The sequence below is a fragment of the Ovis canadensis genome, chromosome 9 (genome assembly GCF_042477335.2).
Source record: "Ovis canadensis isolate MfBH-ARS-UI-01 breed Bighorn chromosome 9, ARS-UI_OviCan_v2, whole genome shotgun sequence".
In the NCBI taxonomy this organism is placed as follows: domain Eukaryota; kingdom Metazoa; phylum Chordata; class Mammalia; order Artiodactyla; family Bovidae; genus Ovis; species Ovis canadensis.
In genome coordinates, this window is record NC_091253.1 from 48,234,560 (window position 1) to 48,255,712 (window position 21,153).

At 38.6% G+C, this 21,153-nt stretch overlaps 1 protein-coding gene across 1 annotated transcript in view; it reads right to left on the reverse strand.

The window, feature by feature from the left end:
• The window catches only part of TOX (thymocyte selection associated high mobility group box), a 308,791-nt gene that overhangs the window by 221,568 nt on the left and 66,070 nt on the right, over positions 1–21,153 (reverse strand). The gene's annotated exons all lie outside the window — the stretch shown is intronic.

Genomic DNA, 21,153 nt, shown 5'->3' on the forward strand with positions numbered 1-21,153 from the left:
GTCTTCCCACCTAGTGGGACTCATGTTGTTCCTTCCAGCAGAAAATACTTTTCCTTACTCTTTCTGCCCATGTAGAATGTACTCTACTTTCTAGGCCCAGCTTCAAGTCAATGTTTCTGCACACCTTCCAAGCTGTCCTCACAGCTATGAAACATAAATACATTTTAAATGTATACAGTGGGGCTTCCCAGGAACTCACCTGCCAATGCAGGTAGACATACAGATGCTGGATTGGAGAGATCCTCTGGAGGAGGGCATAGCAACCCACTCCAGTACTCTTGCTTGGAGAATCCCATGGACAGAGGAGCCTGGCGGCTACAGCCCAAAGGGTCGAAAAGAGTCAGATACAGCTGAAGTAACTTAACATGCATACACAAATGAACACAATAGAGTATTTAAGACACAGTTTCTGTCAAAACCCTAAAATCCCAAGCACCTCGACAAAAAGACATCAACTAGTTACACCATCAGACATCCTAGGATTTAAGTTTCATCTGAAAGTGTTACTACATCCTTCATGAAATAGGTGTAATAAAGTGTATAGTGAAAACTTCTGACAAATATCAGCTTTCCTTAAAGTATTATACTTTTCTCAATTGCAGAAGACAGCTGAGGTAATATGTATGTACAAAGGAAGTTTTTCCTCTTATTAAGAATAGATTTAATTTCTCTAAACAAATGTAACAGCAGAAAATGTAGCTAAAACCTTCTAACAAAGGAACAATGCATTCCTAACTTTTTCTTTTCCTGTTACAAAAAAAAAAAAAACCTATGAAGTCCAAGTGCTCCTGTGTGTACCAGCTCATGATGGAGTGCGGTGGTTCCTGAGAGAAACAGTGTAAGATTCCTTGGTAGATAATAAATACAAGACTATTGTCCCTGAAAACACTGCCATCTGTTGTCAGAAGAGAAAGGTCACTTTTGAAATTTTGCCATGTGATAGGTTTTCTACAAATGAAGAAGAAAATACCTGAGACTTAACAGTGCAGGTCATACTACAGGAGAAAAAGGTCTCTAGGGAAACTACAATTTGGAACATGGCCAAAGCACAACAACAAATTGGTTTTCTCAAATAAATACTAAAAGAAAGTGACTCGGAAATGGCAACCCACTCCAGTATTCTTGCCTGGAGAATTCCATGGACGGAGAAGCCTGTGGACTGCGCTCCATGGGATCACAAAGAGTTGGACACGACTGAGCGACTAACACACACACACTCTCTCATAAGCAGCTTTTATTAATTACCATATATATTTTCATTTTCTTTTAAATACTTAGAGCCAAAATCATGGCTGAAATTCCAGAGATTTTGCCTGGCTAATACTATCTTTTTCTTAATTTTCCTAAAATTTTCTATTAAATCTTATTAGGTAATAAATGCTACACTATTCCCCATGGATCCATAGTAGAAGAGAAAGAAGAAAAATCATGAAAATCATCATCTAGTCTGTCTATATGTAAAGGATTTTAAAAAGTATACATGTAGTATGTTATTTTCTGAACAAAGTAATTCACATTTCCTAAGAAGAGATCATTACAGAAGCTATTTGTCAGTTATCCATCGTCTGAAGTTTCAACATTTTTAATTAGGAAATTTAAGTTGCAACCCAGATTAAAGGTAGAAGGTGTTTATGAGCCATCATTACATCAATTTAGATTTTCCAAATTAGACTGAATATCTTAAATATGACTTAGAAACTCTAATCACAAACAGAGTTAAACTTAAGTTTAGCAAATTTTGTGAATTTCATTGGCATGTTCTCAGTTCTTAAACTTATCCATTTTTACTTTGGTTTAGTCACTTAGTCGTGTCCAATTTGGCAACTCCATGGACTCCACGCTCCTCTGTCCATGCGATTTCCCAAGCAAGAGTACTGGAGTGGGTTGCCATTTACTTTGCCAGAGGATCTTCCCAACCCAGGGATCGAACCCACATCTCCTACACTGCAGGTAGTTACTTGCATTTTCACTTTGGTCACCCACAATTGTCTCCTTAATAAAGAGGGAGGATCAGTGTAGAAAATCCAACTAAAAACTATGCCAGGTCCCCTGCTAGAGCTCTACATACAGTCATTTAATCCACACAACAACTGTATGAGGTTGGCTTTCTGGACTCAATTTACAAATGAAAAATGAAAGGATTTGTGTATCCATCTCCAATTTTGCAGAGCCAGTCACAACAGAGAATTCAAATCCATGTGCCTCCAGCTCCACAATCCTTGCTTTTTCCTGTACACCACACTGCCTTACACATGAACAATTATATCCCACTCCAGTACTCTTGCCTGGAAAATGCTATGGACGGAGGAGCCTGGTAGGCTGCAGTACATGGGGTCGCTAAGAGTCGGATACGACTGAGTGACTTCACTTTCACTTTTCACTTTCATGCATTGGAGAAGGAAATGGCAACCCACTCCAGTGTTCTTGCCTGGAGAATCCCAGGGACGGGGGAGCCTGGTGTGCTGCCATCTATGGGGTCACACAGAGTCGGACACAACTGAAGTGACTTAGCAGTAGAAGCCAAACTGTGTAAGACTATTCTTTAGTGTGCATGGTGATTGACTTGCTTTTTCCTCATCTATTTCTGCTTCTTAAAATGCAGCAACTGGTAAACTTCTGGGGGGTGAGGACATCAACTAGGCTTTCCAGGCAGAAACTGGTCACCAACATGACAGATGATTCACAAAGTGGAAATAAACATGTGAGCAATTAGGCTTGGGTGTACGAGGCTAGCAGACCTGATGCGCACACAGTCATCTGACTGTTGGTTCACTTTGTCTAGAGGGCCACTGCCTTGAGGCATGACAGCAAAGCCCTGCTAATTGTGGGGTTTGGAATTGAGACCTTGACAACTCTAGTCTAAGGGGAAAGGTAAAAAACATCTATGAAAAGCCCATGCACCATTCCCAAATGGCTGGAAACCAGTCAATTGTGAACTCAAACTCCTTTAACTGACAGTTATGTTTGAATTATGAAATCTCAGTCAGTGTATGACTTCCACTGTGCAATTTTTGAAGTTCATACTAATGAGTCTGCCAAATCTGCTTTGAGATACCATCTTGCTGAGAAATAGAAGGCCTTTGAGAAAACCTCTGAGCCCACAGCTTAACTCATGTGTGTTCAATGCCTTTTACACCCATTTAAGAATAATTTGTGAATCTGGTTTAGTACACAATGTCCTACCTATGTCCTGCCTATTAATCCATAATCTTAATAACAGTGGTTCACAGATCCTTCAGACTCTCATGAACTGTGAAACCACTTGAATAGAATGTTTTTATTAAAAACTATCCCCAAAATACTCTGTGACTCTAGTTTTTAATATCTGAGAACCATGGAACAGATAAAAAATACTTTTGTATTTCATCTAGTCACTTCTTTAATTTTACCGTTGGAGAAATCTACCCAGAAAGGTTACGGGATTTGCTCAAAGTCCCACCACTGCATAGTAAAGAACTCATCCACAGCTCTTTCCACTGTATTCCAGATAAAAGGCTCTATTAGTTTTTCAGAGTCCAGAAGTTTTGACTGTCATAACATTGTGTTAGGTCACTAACATGACACAATCCCAGCCTTCTCCCTAGTTTCCTCTACAGCGATTCTAACCCTATAAATGCTGCACTTTTAACACACCAATTCAATCGCTCTTGGCAGAGAATATACAGTACACGCCTTCTGACATGCTGTCCTTCTGTCCTTTCCCCATGTCTCTCAGTCTGCTTGGTAACTCCCTCCCCAAGGCCCAGCTCAGACATCACCTTCTCAGCAGCAGTCCGCTCTCTTTTCCCTTGGCAGGACTACCAGCGTTCCCGCATGTTTATGACAGTACCTACTGTGCTATGGAACACACTGTGCTCAGGACCACCTTCCCAAGGAGAGGACTCGTCAAGGACAGGACCTTGCCTTGCTCCAATTTCTCCTCTAGGACAGTGGAATTCCGGACACAGAGAAGGTCCTCAGAAACGCTGACTGAATAGAACTGATTGTGATAGATGTATCAATGGGTGTGGACGACAGTTCTACCAAAGTGTAAGTTTCAAAAGTGAAAAAAATGAAGACAAAGGTCACACACACGATCTTCACTCATTCAGGGCCATTGATGAGTTTTAGAGTTGTGCCACTTCTTTTATTCATTCAGTTATTCATTCAACAAAGTAAATGATCCCACAAGAGTCAACACTGAAAGTGTGCAATATCTGCTTTTACTTTCAATCGGTGCTTTTCCTAGGACATTCCGTGGTTCTGTGTCATTGTGATGGCTCACTTCAGATGCTGCTGACATTTTAAGAAGGCATGGTTTCAGTGGCCAGCATGGTCACGGGCCAACAGGAAAGACTGAGGCAAGTGTAAAAAAAGCAACAGAAGAATGAAATTTAGCAAGCCATGAGCAAGAGTACCTCACTTGTTCAACAGCAAAAAAGAAGAAAAGGAGTCAGGTGGAGATTCAACTGGCTACTTTTTCAGCCTGTAGGCTGTAACTTTTCTGTACAGCGTCATGCTACAGAGTCTTGAAAGGTCTTCTTTCAATTTGATAAGCAAGCAATTTTCCTCTAGCAATCTGGGTTTGGATAAGAAAGCTTACAAGATCTAGAATCCGCTCTTACTGTCAGTCTGATAAGCCTGTAACTCTAGGACACTGAGAAATGCAGTTAATAGCACTTGCCTTGAATGACATTCAGGTACTATGCACTGGATGGACACTGTCCTTTCACTTCTCAAAGTTTTAAGTTGCCGGACAGAAATATGTTTCACTTAAGTTCCAATATTTAACAAATGTTCGTTTTCTGCCTTTCTTGCTCCAAGAACACAAAATATTTGGTAAAAATTTCCATGAGAACAGGAAGCAATTTAACACTGCCATAGAATTGCTGTAAAAACACAACAACAAAAAAACAGTGTCCCTGTGATTAGGCCAGAAGTGAGGCATGAGGGGTGGTGGTTGGAAGGTGGGGTGGTAACTGCTAAAGGCTTTCACAATTACAGCAATTTCCACTGGCTAATCACCTGCTTTCAACCTCTGCACCTCTTTTACTTGTGGTCTCACCATGAAAACTACAACCTGTTACAGAATGAGACTGGGTGCAATCTACAAGGAAATGCTTCTGGCTTTTGGTTCAATGTTAGAGCTGTGTCCAGATTGTCCGGTCCTGAACTCAGGGACATTACTAATGGTTAATAAAAGACTATGTGACTAAGAAGGTCAAAATTTCACATAATATATAAAATTGTCTATCTAAATATTACCTATTTCTGTAATATTTAGTATGAAGATATACCTATTAATCTCAGATGTTAGAAATATAAAACATGAAGTCATCCTTCAATTTCACTGCAGATCAAAAGATGGAATGTTTGCGATTTGCAGGCATTTTGCAGTTTATTGTCTTTGTTTTTGTTACATCTTTATGTAACATGAACAACTTTGTTTTGCCTTTTCTATGAACTAAAGGTGATTCAAAATACAGAAACAGTTTCTTTTTAAAATCACCCTGTTTGACAGCACTCACTGGTTTGAGTCTAAGCATCTTTGTAAAACATTATGGATTTGTTGCACTGATTTAGATCTTCCATGTTCCTTCTCATCATTAGCCAATTATGAAGGAACTATTATCTTTGTTCACCCTGATATTTTATCAACTTCACTGAAACAGTCTCATCACTCATGATACACTCAGGAGATTGGTCCATCACCCAGAAGTGCACAAAGAATATTTTTGGTGAACCGCCATTAGCCTTACGAGGAGTTTCGCATATACATGTGATCCTCATCAAAAGATGGATGCAGACTTCTATGTATTTGAGTACGGTAATAGATCCCATCTTGCATAACTGTGACCTACTGCTCTTTGTTCACATGCTTGTTAGCCAGTTAAATTTAGGAAGGCTTCAGATTTCATTGCTATCCCTGGTGAATTATTAGTCATCAACTCCCCAACATCAGGTCTTACAACTCTGTTCAAAGCAGAAACATCTCTGAAATCTTTTGAAGCATGACTTCATTAATAGATGATATACTAAGCATTAGAATTAACCGTATGGATTTGTATCTGTTACCACGATTTGTGTGAAATAGCAGAGGGATCCCCTTAATAAGAAATTCCTTTTAATACTGCCAATCAAAATATTTTTATTCCTGTTATTACAAAAGGAAGTTTGACACAGTTGCGCCTAATATCATTCTTCAGTAAGAAAATGAGGGTTTTTTCTTTTTTAAAGAAAGTTTATAAATATGCTAGGCACATATTTCCAACTCGTAATTTAAAACTGATGGCTATAATAAGAACTACAAAAATGAAACGTTTTTTGTTCAGAGTCATAATTCAGAATGAAGGATTATTTTACAAAAGCTTAATAACTATACATTTTTATATCTTCTTAGACACAGAAAATGAATCATTTGCAAAAAATTTCATGATCTATGCATCTGGCTATTTCAGCACATGGATAGTACTGAAGATCCCTGATATGTATATTACCTGTGGACACTTTTCTAAGTAACACTGGAGGTTCAAATCCAGAAATGTAGATTAGGTTGGCCCCTTTTTTTGACTGCAATGGCAGTCAAAGCCAATAGTTGTTAGGTCTTTTTAAAGAACTTTTCTTTTTCACAATTAGGTTTCAAATAATGCAGATTTCATAACTGTTATTAATGTAAACAAAGACTACTTGATCTTTCAAAGTTATATTAAAAAGATAGTTTCTGATCTACCAAAGCTTATTAAAAAGATAATTATGTTAATCATAATTTTTAAAAGTGTCTTTATCACTGCTGTATTTTCTGGCTTGATTAGCAAATAATATCTTCACAAACTTTGAAGTTCACAAAGATGTAAGATTCTGAATTACAGCTCTAGAAAATGTATTTTGTTGTTAACGGCATATAGATAGGTAATTGCTAGTTTGGGGGCAGAAATGCTTTATAACCAAAGCACTTTTTCCTGGAGGGAATCATACTGTCATTTGTTTTTATTTTCAAAATGAAAACAAATGGCACTATGATTCCTGAGGGCAAAAATGACTTCAGTCTATTTCTTCTCCTCTGCACGCTCACCCACTCATTCTTAGTTAGATGCAATATAGATACAGAACCCACCCACACCCCCAGGACTGCTGCAAAATGTATTCAGTTGCTGTACAGTAATTAACAGCTCTTGACTGGAAAACTGCCAGCATGTACAACGTGACACTCTTCCTTTGAACACTAACAAAGTGCATAAGTAATTTATGTTGGATTAAATATCCCTAACAGGGACCCTTAAGTAACCCAATCACTTTAAACAGGCTCCACATGCATGCTCCAGTGCAGTGAAAATGTCAGACAGTGATAACCCACTAATAGCACAATTCTAACTATATTCCAGCCATTAGCATTTTATGACATCAATCCTCATTAAACCTGGCAAGGAGAAAGATACTAATGTTTCCCAATTTTACAGCCAAGGTGGAAGAGAAATGGAGAAAATGTGTAGACAGGTGCTGTCTCCCAAAAAGGATTAACATTTTTTAAAATGTGGTAGCAATTTTCTGTTAGTACCTTTGTTTGCATTGAAAGAGAGACAACAAAGAGGTAATGGCTACAAGGACCTCGATGGAATTCAGCCAAGAGCAAAAGAAAAGACTGGTATTTCAGCCATTGTGCTCACTGCTAAAGCCCTGTGCCAACTCATCTTCCAACCCATTATATGAAATTTAATTTAACCTGCTATGCAATTAATTCAGATGTTCAGCCTATTTTTCTCATGGCAGAATCCCTCACACAATGCCTTATTTAAATATTAATCAGTCCTCTTTCAATTAGGACTAATTTGCTTCACAGGGTTTCTCTCATCTTCTGATTGCAGGAAAATGGAGGTAACTTGCAACGTTTGAGGATAATTAACATGGTATTTTTATAATACTGATACATCAAATGGGACCTTAATGAACCCCGCTGATTCCATTTAGTAAAGCATGCCTCAAAGTTATAATCAAGAGGAAAGCCATTGCCATCTGTTTGAAATACTAAGGAGCACAATTTAAACACAAAATGCTTATTTCTCTAAACTGTCTATTGTAGAGGTCTGCAAAAGTCATTTTTCTATGCAAACTAATTGTACAGTATTTTAATTTGAACCTTTTATTGCACAGATACAAAACAGTGACATCTTAAGATGTAGGGGCCCTGTTTAATTAAATGTTGACAACCACAGAAATAAGTAATGTTTGTCAATGTTACTTCTTTTAAGCTTGCTGAGCAGTTGCCACTAGAATAGCAGTAGTAAGTTTTACATTTCTAATGAATCTAATATTTCACAGCCTTTTGTTTAATATTTGAAGAACTTTTCTTAACAAAAACCATGAAGCTCTATGAAATGGAAAAACATACGCATACGCTGTTGGCTTGCTGCTCCTTACGTCACAGAGTAAACAGGTTAACATTTACACACGGCCAGGTGTGCACAGTGTTCCATCTGCTTCCAGGCAGGTTGAAGGTCAATGTTTTAGGCTTTGAGCTATTCTAGAGTTCCTTGGTTACATCTAGGTTACAGAGGCTATTGGCTCCCAAGGTCATTATCAAAGCACTCAACATGTTCCAATGGCAATAAAACATGATTGATAACAGATTGCTTATTTACAATGTTTACACTGTGGTCACAAGGATTTCCTCTGTGAACTTCTGAAAAAGTAGACATTACCTGTGGGTGTTTAAATAAGAGTCTCCCCTCATTTTCTTTATAAAGCTACTCTATATCCTGCGTCATTATAGCAGAAGCATCAATAGGTCAGAATTTCATTGTAAAAACAAAACCAAACATTTGATGTGAAAAATCACATTCATATTAAGTATCAGTCAACCAATAAAAGTATCAACTGTGTGTCTTAGACGCATTTACTAGATGCAGAGAAGAAATAATTGGAGGTACAAAGGACAGGCCAGTCCAGGGTAAGAAACACATTCCAGTTAAACCTGACAGAAAGAGCAAGAGAGGCCACCATGTGTAAAAAGGACAATGAAGAGATTAACTGGATTGGAGAAAGGAGGTCTGGCTGAGGTTTTATGGAAAATAAAACCTATAGCTCTAGGAAAGTTATGTTATCTCATTAGCCTAAATACATAGCACATTGAAATAATTTATGTGTTTATTACTTTGTTGAGTTTAAAAACTTCTAGGATGAAATCTACAAATTTCTCAACCCAGCACCCACTACTGGGTCGTGTTTCACATAGTCGGGGCACAAGTAAACCATTTATGGATTTTAATAAAATTCTTGTGCTCGTTTGGCAAATACCTACTGAGCACACATTGTGTTCCAGGCATGTTCTAACCACTGCGTATCAATCAGTGAACAAAAGATAAGCAAACAAATGAGATAATTTACAATAATAAAAATCTATGAAAAATGTAAAGCTAGATGTTAAGCATAGAAAGTGAAAGGTGTGGACATTTTGGATTAGGTAGTCAAGGAAGGCCTTTCTGAGGAGGTGACACATAGGCTAAAATTTCAATGACGAGTCAGCTTCAAGGAAGACTGTGCCAGCCTGAGAGTGCAGGTCAACGGCAACCGTGAGTCAGGAAGAAGTTTGGCTAGTGTAAGGAACATTAAAAACAAACAAACAAACTGGAGAAAAACACAAAATGAGGTTGGAGAGATGGACAAGGGTTGGAAAATTCATGAAAGTGAGTTTGCAAAAAGAAATTGGATTCCCTTCCTAAACGCAATGAGAGAAACAGGAGAGCTGTTCGCAGAGCAGTGACATAATCTGATCTGCGTTTTTTCTCTTGTTTTCCATGGGAAACAGAGATAGCAGACAAGTAAGCAGAAAATCAAGGACACTACTAGGAAGCTTCTGAATCAATCCAAGCCAACTATGTTCACGGTTTGGCTAGAGTGGGAGTATCAGCAATGGAAACAGATGTGAATAGAGAAAGAAGCAAACAAGAGAGTGAAGGGCAGAAGTGTAGGATCAGAGTTGACTTGGAGGCTGTTGCCATAAATAACTGGGTATCTCTTTCTGAGACTGAAACACTAGGGAAGGCACAGTTCAAGAAAAAATCTCAAATTCTCTTATGGTCACTTTAATTTTACAAGTGGAGCTGTTGTACAGTAAATGCTGCTTATCAAAATAATATTTAAATCATTTACTATTATTAGCAGCTCTATGAATATTCTCTTCAACTTTTGAAATGGTTATTTCCTTCTAGTTTCACTAGTGTAGTGTGCAGTCAGATGCCTCTGAACCTTTACTACACCATCCCCTCTGACTGCACCACTCCTCCTAATATCTACCCTCTAGCTAATTTCCACTTTCTCTAATAATAGTGGGAGCTCATACTTATGATTGGTGAGTGCCAGACACCAAGCTAGGTGCTCAGACGACATTTCATTCAAAGTTCACAAAAACGCTAAATCTAAAAGATACAGAAATATCTACTCTACAGAGCACTCTTTCTGGCGGCAAGAACAGGGTGGAGTTGCTCCCCTGATCTCAGCAGATTAGGCCCCTCGGTGTAGATTTCTGTAGTAATTTCTTAGTTGCTCTGCCCTTTCAGATTGGAAGTCATTGGCATCTTCTGGAAGCATGTGGAAGAAAATATACCTAAATAAACCTCAAAGTAGCCAAGATTTTGATTTGTATGTGTACCACCTACAAAGGGCCCTACAAGCCCTCTGCCTCAATTGTGCTTCCAGCCTGATGGGGAATCCTTGATGCCCAGGAGTTAGTTCTTCATGGTCCCCCATCCAATTACTTATCCCTCACAGCTTGAGAGATGGTATCTCTCTCACAGTTTAAAGACAGCATGGCTGCCAACAGGCCAGAACGATCATTAATAAGTTAACTGTTCCCAGATAAGATTGCAATCTATGCCAGTCCTATTATAAAGTAATCTCTACTATAATTACTACACAGACTTCCAGGACACAAACTCTGACGTGGGAGGCAGGTGATGAGGTTCTGTGTCCACTCACAGCTCAACAGGTATCTAATGCTTGTGCCCTTCCCACCAAGTTCCCACCCCAATGATGAGCAAAACACAATGCTTAAACGGTATTAAAAAGAAAACCAATGCTTTACACAGTCTCCCATCCCCTTAAAAATTGCAACAGAAGGGCTCAGCCCTATTGGTTTGTTCAATGTCCTCATCTGAGAAGAAAGGCCTGCTGCTGAGTGCCAAGATGGGGCCAAAAAGAAGAGCCCTCAGCACGCTCCACCCAGCACATCTAGACATGAACTTCTACCCCGCAACCAGCACTATACCACCAGCTCACAATCACCCCATCGGGCATTTGGACTTTTAGAGCAGAAGAAGAAAACAGCAAGTTAAAGAAAGGAAAGCAATAACAGTTAAAACAACACACTCACAGGTAGCACCTCATTTTGTGCCAAATGCTGCTTGTTTGGGGCTTCCAAAGATGGATTCATTTTATCTGCACAATCCAAGGAGGTAAAAACAATCATGATGCCTATTTTATAGATGTGCAAGTTTAGACACACACTTCATACAGTTACAAACCAGTTATGAACTCAAAGTCTCATAAGGAGGAAATGGAGGAAGGGAGGGAAGAGAGCAACGTGACCAGGGACCTGGGAGGAGGCACATGGGGGCAGAATACCCACAGGCATAAGGAAAATGGTGTGGTATGCCCTATGACCAACTGTATCCACCAATCACCCACACTTGTCACAAATAGCCATTTCACAGAATGCTACACTATTCTCTACAGCCTCCTCCAGTACTGAATAATTAAATATTTACCTAAGTAGATTTTAACTGAAAAAATAAGTATGTCAAGACTGTCCAATGATATTAATACTAAAAGACAGTAAAAAACACACTCTTCCCTGGTTGGAGCTCCTGGACAGGCGACCCCTGTGGAGGGTGGACCCTGGCCTATACATCTGAATATTCACTGAACAGCCCTGACTCGTAGCTCTCTCCACCCCTTTCTTCCAGTTCTGTCCTTGTAGACACAAACAGTTTAGTGCTGTGCTGTGCCTAGCTGCTCAGCTGTGTCCAGCTTTTTGTGGCCCCATAGACTGTAGCCTGCCAGGCTCCTCTGTCCCTGGGGATTCTCCAGGTAAGAATACAGGAACGGGTTGCCATGCCCTCCTCCAGTGGATCTTCCCAACGCCAGGATCAAACCCAGGTCTCCCACATTGCAGGTGGATTCCTTTAATTGTCTGAGTCACCAGGTTAGTACTCCCCATAAAAATATGAGCACATGTACTTAATTTAATAAAGCAATTGATTTCCATTGCTAAGCAACACAAATGTGTGCATAGTTGAAAATTAGAACCAATAACTTAGTAACAGTTATGGTGACTACAGTAAAACAGTAATTCCCAGGTTACATCTAACTTCCACTCCTATATTTCATTTGCTTATGTACACAAACAAACAAATGCCATATGTTCCACTGTGACATATAATCTCTCAGAGTTGATGAGTAGCCACTCTATCACTTATTCTCTTACTCGAGAAAACATTTAATGAGAAATATTATGTGCCAAGGGTACTCAATCCTGAGGCTAAATTTCTGAAATCAGAAATACAGTACAGTGTGAGTGACAAGCAATCATGATAACAATAACGATGACGAAATAATAACCATGCAAATCAGGATGCTGATGAGAGCTCACACTTACAGGGTTTGCTATGTGCCTGTTCTAATTGCTGCACATATGTGAACTCACTGCAGCATCAGAATAACCCTATGAGGGTGCTGCTATAAGCCTCATTTTACAAAGAAAGAAATGACCCAGAGATCTGAAAACTCACACACAATTCCCCTCAGTCACTCAGATAACAGAGGGTAAACAGGCCTGCAGGCCTAGGCACTAGCTCTGGTCTTAGGCCCTAACCATCTCACGATGTTGTGCTCATAGCAGTCCTGTTCAGTGTCTTGAAGACACACACACACAAAGAAATGCAAGCCAGACTTATGAGGTGGGAGTAGGGTATTAGAGAAGTCTCCAAGAGGAGGTATTCTTTGAGTTGAATTTTTAGGTGTGAATAAGACAACTAGATGACAGGGGTGAGGTGTGGGAAAGGTAATGCAGTATCTGAAGAGATCAAATCCAGAAAGAGCTGATCACTCCCGGAAACTGCACCGTGGGCCAGTTGTGGATTGAGGGCACATTTCACAGAGTAGAGAGAGAAGCCTGGAAAGGTGGGTCTCTTCCTGCGCACAGGCCCTTATCCTGCTCAATTCTGGGATATATTTTTATCTCTGTACTTCATCCTGCACCTTACAGAAAATTATCATTTAAAACTTTAATAATTTTGGAACCATGATAGTCTTGCTGGAGAGTACAACATTTATTGGAATAAGAAGTTCATCTCTGTGGAGAAGGCCTTCCCGGTGGCTCAGCAGTAAACAATATGCCTGCAAAGCAGGAGCTGAAGGAGATGGGGGTTCAATCCCTGGGTCGAGAAGATCCCGTGGAGGAGGGCGTGGCAATTCACTCCAGTATTCTTGTCTGGTGAATACCGTGGACAGAGGAGCTTGGTGGACTACAGTCCATGGGGTCACAGAGAGTTGGACATGACTGAAACGACTTAGCGCACACACATGTGCAGTGTAGTAGTGAGGCTCTTTCCTAAATTATTAATGAAAATATTATCAACGGATCAATGAAACTAAGTTACATTCAGATTACATCCACCCTTTCCTTTTTAAGCTGGCCACCAGTATTTACAGGATGAAATTACTTTATTCACTACTGGTATTAAAATTGGTATAATTTATTCTTCATAAATCTGGTGTGTGTGCAATGTGTGTGTGCTCATGACTGGAAAAGTTTAATGTTATTTGTCCTGATAAGATCCAAGTTAAACTGATGGCTTTATTTTTGCCAGGGTCATCTTTTTATCCCTTAAAACACACAGGCCCTTCTGTATCCTTTCTGAGTCTTGGTGTGTTTCTCCACTTTATGAAGAAGCCTGGAAAAAATGATCCTTTTAAGATGAAATGAAGTCTGCAATCCCTCAAATAGCCTAGGATATCCATCAAGAGGCACCCACGGTTAGACTGTGTGGGGTTCTGAGGCTTCATCCAGCCATTTCCCACCTGTTGGAACTCTCCTGCAGTGTGGTTTCATGATCACAAATAGCCCTTGTGTTGAACAGTTAAGATACCACTGCCAGAAGCTTCAAGTAAAGGAAGGCAAAGTAAACAGTGCATGAAGAGTGTGCTGCTGCACTCAGAAGTCTGCGTTTACAACCATTTACAAAGTTGTTTCCCCCTCTACATGGCTCTACACATTTCTTCAAATTCTTTGTTAAGAATTGTCTGTAAATTGGTTTCTTCTTTGCAGACTATCTTAACATGCCACTTTTCCTTTCTTAAAAATCTTATGATTCTGAAGGAACATCAAATTTGTGTTCGTTTATTCTGTTTTTATGCTGAAAAGTGATCACAAAACAGAAGCATTACAGAAAACAACTATAAAATATGAGGGCTCCAAGACAGTTTGGGGAGCACCCAGTGGTCTATGGCTTCTGAGATACAAAAATTCTCGGTAGAAGAATTTACTTATAGTGACACCAGTTAAACCCTGAATTCAGTCTCCAGTATGAATTGTCTAATATATTTTATGCATCTGGTTTAAGCAAATACTAAAGTTATAATGGTAAACTCAGGTTATTTTAGCAAAAGCTTTTAGAATATTAAATTCCATTCTAGCACAATGGCTACCATATTTTGCTCTAAAGAGAGAAGAGAGAACTTTTATTTAAGTTCTCCTCACAAATCTATGGCCTTCTGAACTCAAAGTTGAGATGGCAGTGCTCTAAATTCTCATGAGTTGGATAACTGACTATGCCAGACCAAGAAGGTAGATGATTATTAAATAGCAACATGGTCAAGTTTTCTGTTGTTTTTTTTTTTTTATAATAAAAATTTTGTATTTTGCTTATGCTGGCTCCTCCCTTGCGTAGAGGAGAGGTATCAACAAGTTTCTCACATTCCATCTAAGATTTTTCAGCCAACAGTATCATTTTTAAACAAAAGTAGCTTTTTTCTGAGAGATTACATTACTTATTTTCCCTCATTTTGATAAGGAATGAGCCACAAGTGTCCTTAAAAACTGAGATTATCACTGGTACTCATAACAATTACATCAGAATTTTAAAGCTGGAAGAAACTTTTGATTTCACCAGATCCTGCCTCTGCCTCTCGTAACTAGAATAATCTGCTCTCCCTCCAGAATGAGGCTACGGTTCTCTGCCCAAGCTCACTAATTAACAGGAGCCTTGAGAGGGGCTCTGGGCTCTTACACTGATGCTAAACCCTCCACAACACAGGCCTCACCCTTAGCAATTTGTTCTCTTAAAAATGTTTGCTTGTTTTCTCTTCTGTTTGCTCCATTCTGAAGCCAGTAACAAGTTGATTGGTAATGGCAGCAAAAGGGGGAAGATTCTTTTCTAAATCTTCGTGTAATTTCTCTACTATTGCCTGGAGATCCTGGAGATCCTGGAGCAGCCTGGTGTGATGAAATCTCAGTGGACTAGGGGAATGTGAGTAATTCTCAGGCTGCTCCCAACCAGCCTCAGGCTGTAGGCAAAAGCATGTAGCTTTTCTAAGATTTTATTTTCTTCATTTATGAAATGACAGTTGGGCTAAATGATCTCTGACCTCCATTCCTTGCTTCAGAATTAAAACAATATTCCCAAAATACACTGAAGTCACTTAAGAACTGCACTACGGTAATCCTACATTATGTCAACTCACATCAGTCATTCATTAGTGGGACATATCTAAAAAAGTATGAGCAAGCTCGATTAAGCAAAGAATGTCAAACTCAACCAACCTTAATCAAACCGATTTGATATGAATAGAAAGTGTATTGTTCACATACCTGTTATGACTGAAAGCAACGATTATCAAATATTTTCCAAATTGTCTTCTAATGAATCTACAAGACTGTTTATACAGTGGAAAATACTCCTGTGGTATGCTTTTTTTCCCTGTTTCCTTTTTCCTTGCCATAGTTGCTTTGAGTTGCCTGCTTTTCAGTAGTGCTCTATAGTTCCCTACGTTGTGAAGAAAATACATACAGACGAGGGGAAAAAGGACTTCAGGATTTTTGTTTATATCCTCATTATTTGCCAAGACATGATGCATTCCCTTGTTCATTGTCATTAATGCTCCCTTCCTCCTTTTTTCTTATTCCCTCTCATTATCCTTCTAAGAGCATAATGTCCTTTCATTGTCCTTTTTTTTTTTTTCATTTCTCTCTTATCATTACCCTAACTACCTCATTCTGGCATCTACTAATTTTCCCTTTAGGCTAAAAATAAAAGAATCTAAACCATTTCTGTAAATTGTTGAAAATGATTCTTTTTTTTTTTCTTTCAGAGAAACATTCTGCAATAACTTATAACTATGTATTTACCTTCTAGTTTGGGGCAGAGGAGAACTAATTTAAATACATTTAAATTTATATCCTTTACGATAGAACAGCACATTATTTACTAAATTGACACTTTATTCTGGTTTATACTGTTTAAATCCAGTAAAAGGAAAATGAGAAAACTCATAAAACAAGATAATTTTAATGTTCCTTAGCTTAACAGAAATTCACATGTGAAAAATAATTTACTCACAACTGGATCTGAGAAGCATCAGCTTCCTTCTGTCTCAGGAAATTCAAAAGTCCTTTGCCATCTGAGACCATCAACAGCAACTGAAGTTTGAGGCCACCTGTAGTGGGTACAGCAGTAACTTCCCAACCATCAGTGATGCACATTTTGTCAAGCTCAACAAACACTAATTTGAGTGCTAATCTTCTGTGTGAAAGGCACTAATCATGAATCAAATAAACAAGCCATTTGAGTGTATAACTGTCAGCATGACCAAAATCTGTTCATACCGGATCAACACCACGCCCTGGCCAACTGCTGATGTACCACAGACCCCGCTGTCCACTGCTGCTAAGTCACATGGTCCTGTTAGCTCAACACAGACAAAGCAATCCTTGACTATCAAGGAAAGGGCAGGTTGAAAGGAACCTCAAATCAGAACTGCCTTTGGAGTCCCATGGCCACTGCCTCAGGAAGAGCTCTTCCTGCCTCTGGGACTGGAATAGCCCTTGCTGATCTCCCTGACCCTACTTCTCCCCTCACTTCTACTCTCCCTGGCTCTTCTCTTCTGGCCAAAAAGCAAAGAAATGTAATTCGGCCACCCTTTTGCTTCAAAACTTCCACTGGCCCCTTGCCAAATGAGGTCAAAACAAGCTATAGCATCAGAGGGGACCGGTCGCTATCCCGTGCTCCAACCACTTACTGGCAGTGAGACCTCTGGCCATGGTGGGAGTGCCTCAGAAGAGGGACAGATGACTGTGAATGTGTGTGTGCGTGCACATGCGTGCACAAGTATAAAGCATTAAACTACCTGGCACACAGTGGGTATTTAAGGTGCATTCTTTTCATCCCTTTTCTTATTTGACTGCTGGAGTAATCTCAATTTTCACAGTATGGCATCAGCAGTCCCACCCTCTGAATCAAGCTGCTCTGCTCTAACACCTTTTCACTTTCCCAGTCCTGCCCCCTCATTAGAGAACATCAGAGAACTTTCCCCCTTGAAAATGTGCACTTATTATTTAACAGCAACCTCACGTCCTTCCCAAACTTCAGTGAGTTACACCGCATTTCTGCTTCTACCACATACTCATTCACTCACTCAGCAATTCTACTTTGTGGCTAGAAGCATGGACTCTAGAACCAGCCAGCCTGAATCAAATCCCAGGTCGGCCCCTCATTTACTATGTAAACTTGAGCAAGTTACTTAATCTCTGTGGCCCAGTATCTCTGGATAAAACAGTTAAAAATTTAAACCCTATTTTAGGAATTCTTGACATATTGTAGGAAAACAATAAGTGTGGAAGTGTCTTGGGTTCTTGTATTGGTTATGTCTTTTATTAATGAATGAGCTTAGGGAAGCCAATGAAATGAGCACTAACTGCTGACCTTACTGAGTGATCCAGCATCACCTTCGATGAAAAAGGAGGGGACTGAACTGAATAGTTTCTCTGAAGTCTCTTCCATGTTTACAATTCTAAGACTTTTTTCCTAATCTGCTTATTTCTAATTTTTCAGAGCTATTATTATAAAAGTTTTTCTTGCATTTAAGTGCCCACAGAATTCCTTAACACATGCCATATCAAATGTTACTTCTTTCAGATGGGAACACTTATACCACAGTCAAAGGGATTTCCAATAAAGTCCAAATTGTGTCTAAGTCTTAAAGTATTCTGATTGCTAATGGTAAAGGGTCTGGAGCCCAACAAACCCAAGATTATAGGAATTTAATGTTTATGGGTGTTTTTTTAACATGTCAAGGAACCCAAAGTATTACCCAACAAGGATCAGAAGCTGGTCAATCAAATATCTTTTCCTATCATTCACATCAACATTAACATCCTTCAAGTATGAAAACTTGATACCAAAGTCATAAAAGGTATTTGAGACCTTCATGAAGGAAAGAACTTTAAAGCCAGAAAAATCTTTAGGATTGAATGAAAGAATTTTAAAGCCAGAGAAATCTTTAGTATTTTTTATGTAGATATGATATTTAAGTATTAATCCATAATGTAACAATGGAGGAACAACTAAGAATAATTTACTTCCCTATAAAAAGTTGCATTTTTATTACTATAGAAAGTATGAGGGCTCAAAAGTATCATATAACAGGTATGAATAAATTCATTTTTACTGACTGCCAAGTCCATATACATAGTTTTCATTACATGGCTTTAAATGTACTTACATGTGCTTGTATATGTCTAGATCTAATCTTATAATAAAGTAGTCATATGACTGATACCATAAATGAGGTGTGACTCTGAAGTAGTACGACTAATTTTTAAGCAAATATATCAGAATTTAACCATAAATAATTACTAGTCCTTTTTAAAGTACTGAAGTTAGCTTGATAGTATTTTTATGGGTTTATCTTTATCTTAAAAGTCTTGCTTTAGAATCTACTTTTGTGTGTATGTGTGTGTCTTCATGTGTATGTGTTAGTGGTAAAAACTTTTTTTAGGGTGAATTAAATTAAGAAAAACTATCAAAGAGTTAATCACCTATGCATGAGAGCAAGTACATTAAAAAGTTATGGCAGAATCTAGCTTTGCTTTAAAACCTTTCAACTTGGTTGCATGTCTGAAAGTTTCCCATAATGAACTGTAGAGAAAAACATCAGAACTGAACTTAGTGAATATAATGGGAAATCTGTTAGATAATAGACTGACAGTGTAAAATAATGTAATGAAATAACTACTTATGAGTTCTGATATAGACCGGAATAGAAAAGTTACAAAAGAGGCGTTCTCAACATGTTTCAAACAATGGCACTAATTGTGGATCAGCTGTGTAGTATTAAAGAGGAGACCATGTATTTGGATCTCTATATTCCCACAATCATGTTTGGAGCATGGAGTTAACTATATGACTTCCCTCCACTTTGTGTGGATCCTTGAAGTAGTTCTACCATCCCTCTACTAAAGTACACTTTCTGAAAGCAAGAATGGAAATTTGATCAAGCGCGTGGAACAGACTGATTCTGGCATTCAGCCCTGAATTCATTTAAATTATGATACCAAATACAGTAGAAAGGGACCAAGACTTATGAATGGATACTTCCTGTCTTTGCGCAGCTCTGAACCCCAAGGAGTACCCTAAACCATAAGCCTTACAACCACAAAATCGACTCTTCCTTTTTTCTGTTCCTTTTTCTCTTTTGGAACCCATCAAATCCTCCATACTTAGCTACTTCCCTGAGCCAGTTTTGGTGTAACATTTAAAACCACAGAATTATGCTGGGAGGTTAGCACCCAGTCCATAACAGAACTGTAAAACTGTTCTGAATTCAGAAAAACTATGGTGGTGTCATTAAAGGTTTTGGAAGGAAAACAATTCCAATTTCCCTTTCATGACACTCATCAAAAAAAAAAAAAAAAAAAAAGGTGGACTACAGCCACCAACACTGTATGAACCAACAGCTCTGCCAAACCTGTGAATAATTAACAGATTTGAAAATATAAGTAGCTTAAGCCAATCACACATTTGGTAGAGGTGAAAGTTGACAGTGATAACTTGTTACTACAAGTGCCCTCTTTTTCGAAAACATGATTTCCCACCTGTCCCTCACTGACTACACAGAGCTGATTCCCGGTCCACATTTCCATAGGCCATGATGGTGCATCTGACACCTCAAAGAAGGTAACAGAATATTTATATACACAGAGCATTTCATATAGTTCCATGTAAAAGACATTTTTTTAATGATTTAAATTAGCTTATTTCTCCAGGTATATATTTTTCTCTCACCTAGACTATATGACAAAAATATCTAAATTTCTACTTTTATTGTAATGTAATACAGCGTTTTGAAATTCTACATGGGGACTCTTTTGAAACACAAATTTCTTCCTCACACATGCTTAAACACTGGACAAACTTTGTGTATGTGTTTTAAGAATGAGCGGCGTCACTTAAATGTCCTCGTTAGGGAAAAATATATATGTACAACAGCTTCTTATCAAATTCAAGAAAGCCTAAAATGAAAAGCTAACAGATCTGTAGTATGTATGAATACCTGGCTAGTCACATGGTTTTGCTACTTTCAGAAAACCAAATGCTAAGTTGCTTCAGTCACATCGGATTCTTTGTGACCCCACGGACTGCAGCCTGCCACACTCCTCTGTTCATGGGATTTTCCTATCTGGTTAATCACATGGTTTTGCTACTTTCAAAAAATCAAAAACCCATTTTAAATTTAAGTATTAGCAGAATAGCTTAGGAAACTGAGCCCATCAGTGTCTTAACCCTATACATATCAATCCTCTAAGCCAAAATGGCACATATTCACCTTTACATAGAATTATCTTAAAATGATGGAGATTTGTATTATTTTCCAACTTTTGTGTGTATGAAAATCAGGTTTGTTTTTTTTTCTACCCAGTTTCATTCTCTTTCTCAACTTTTTTTTTTCTACTTTCACATGATTCTCCTTCTTAATTTTTACTTCCTTAATTACCTGCAGACACATCTTTTTTTTCTGTTATTATTTAAACAAGCTATATTTAGAAGCAGATACACTGTGTTTCCTTTAAGACGTGAAGGAGAGTTTCACCTTTAACAGTATACATCTGTTCCTTTCTATGTTTAT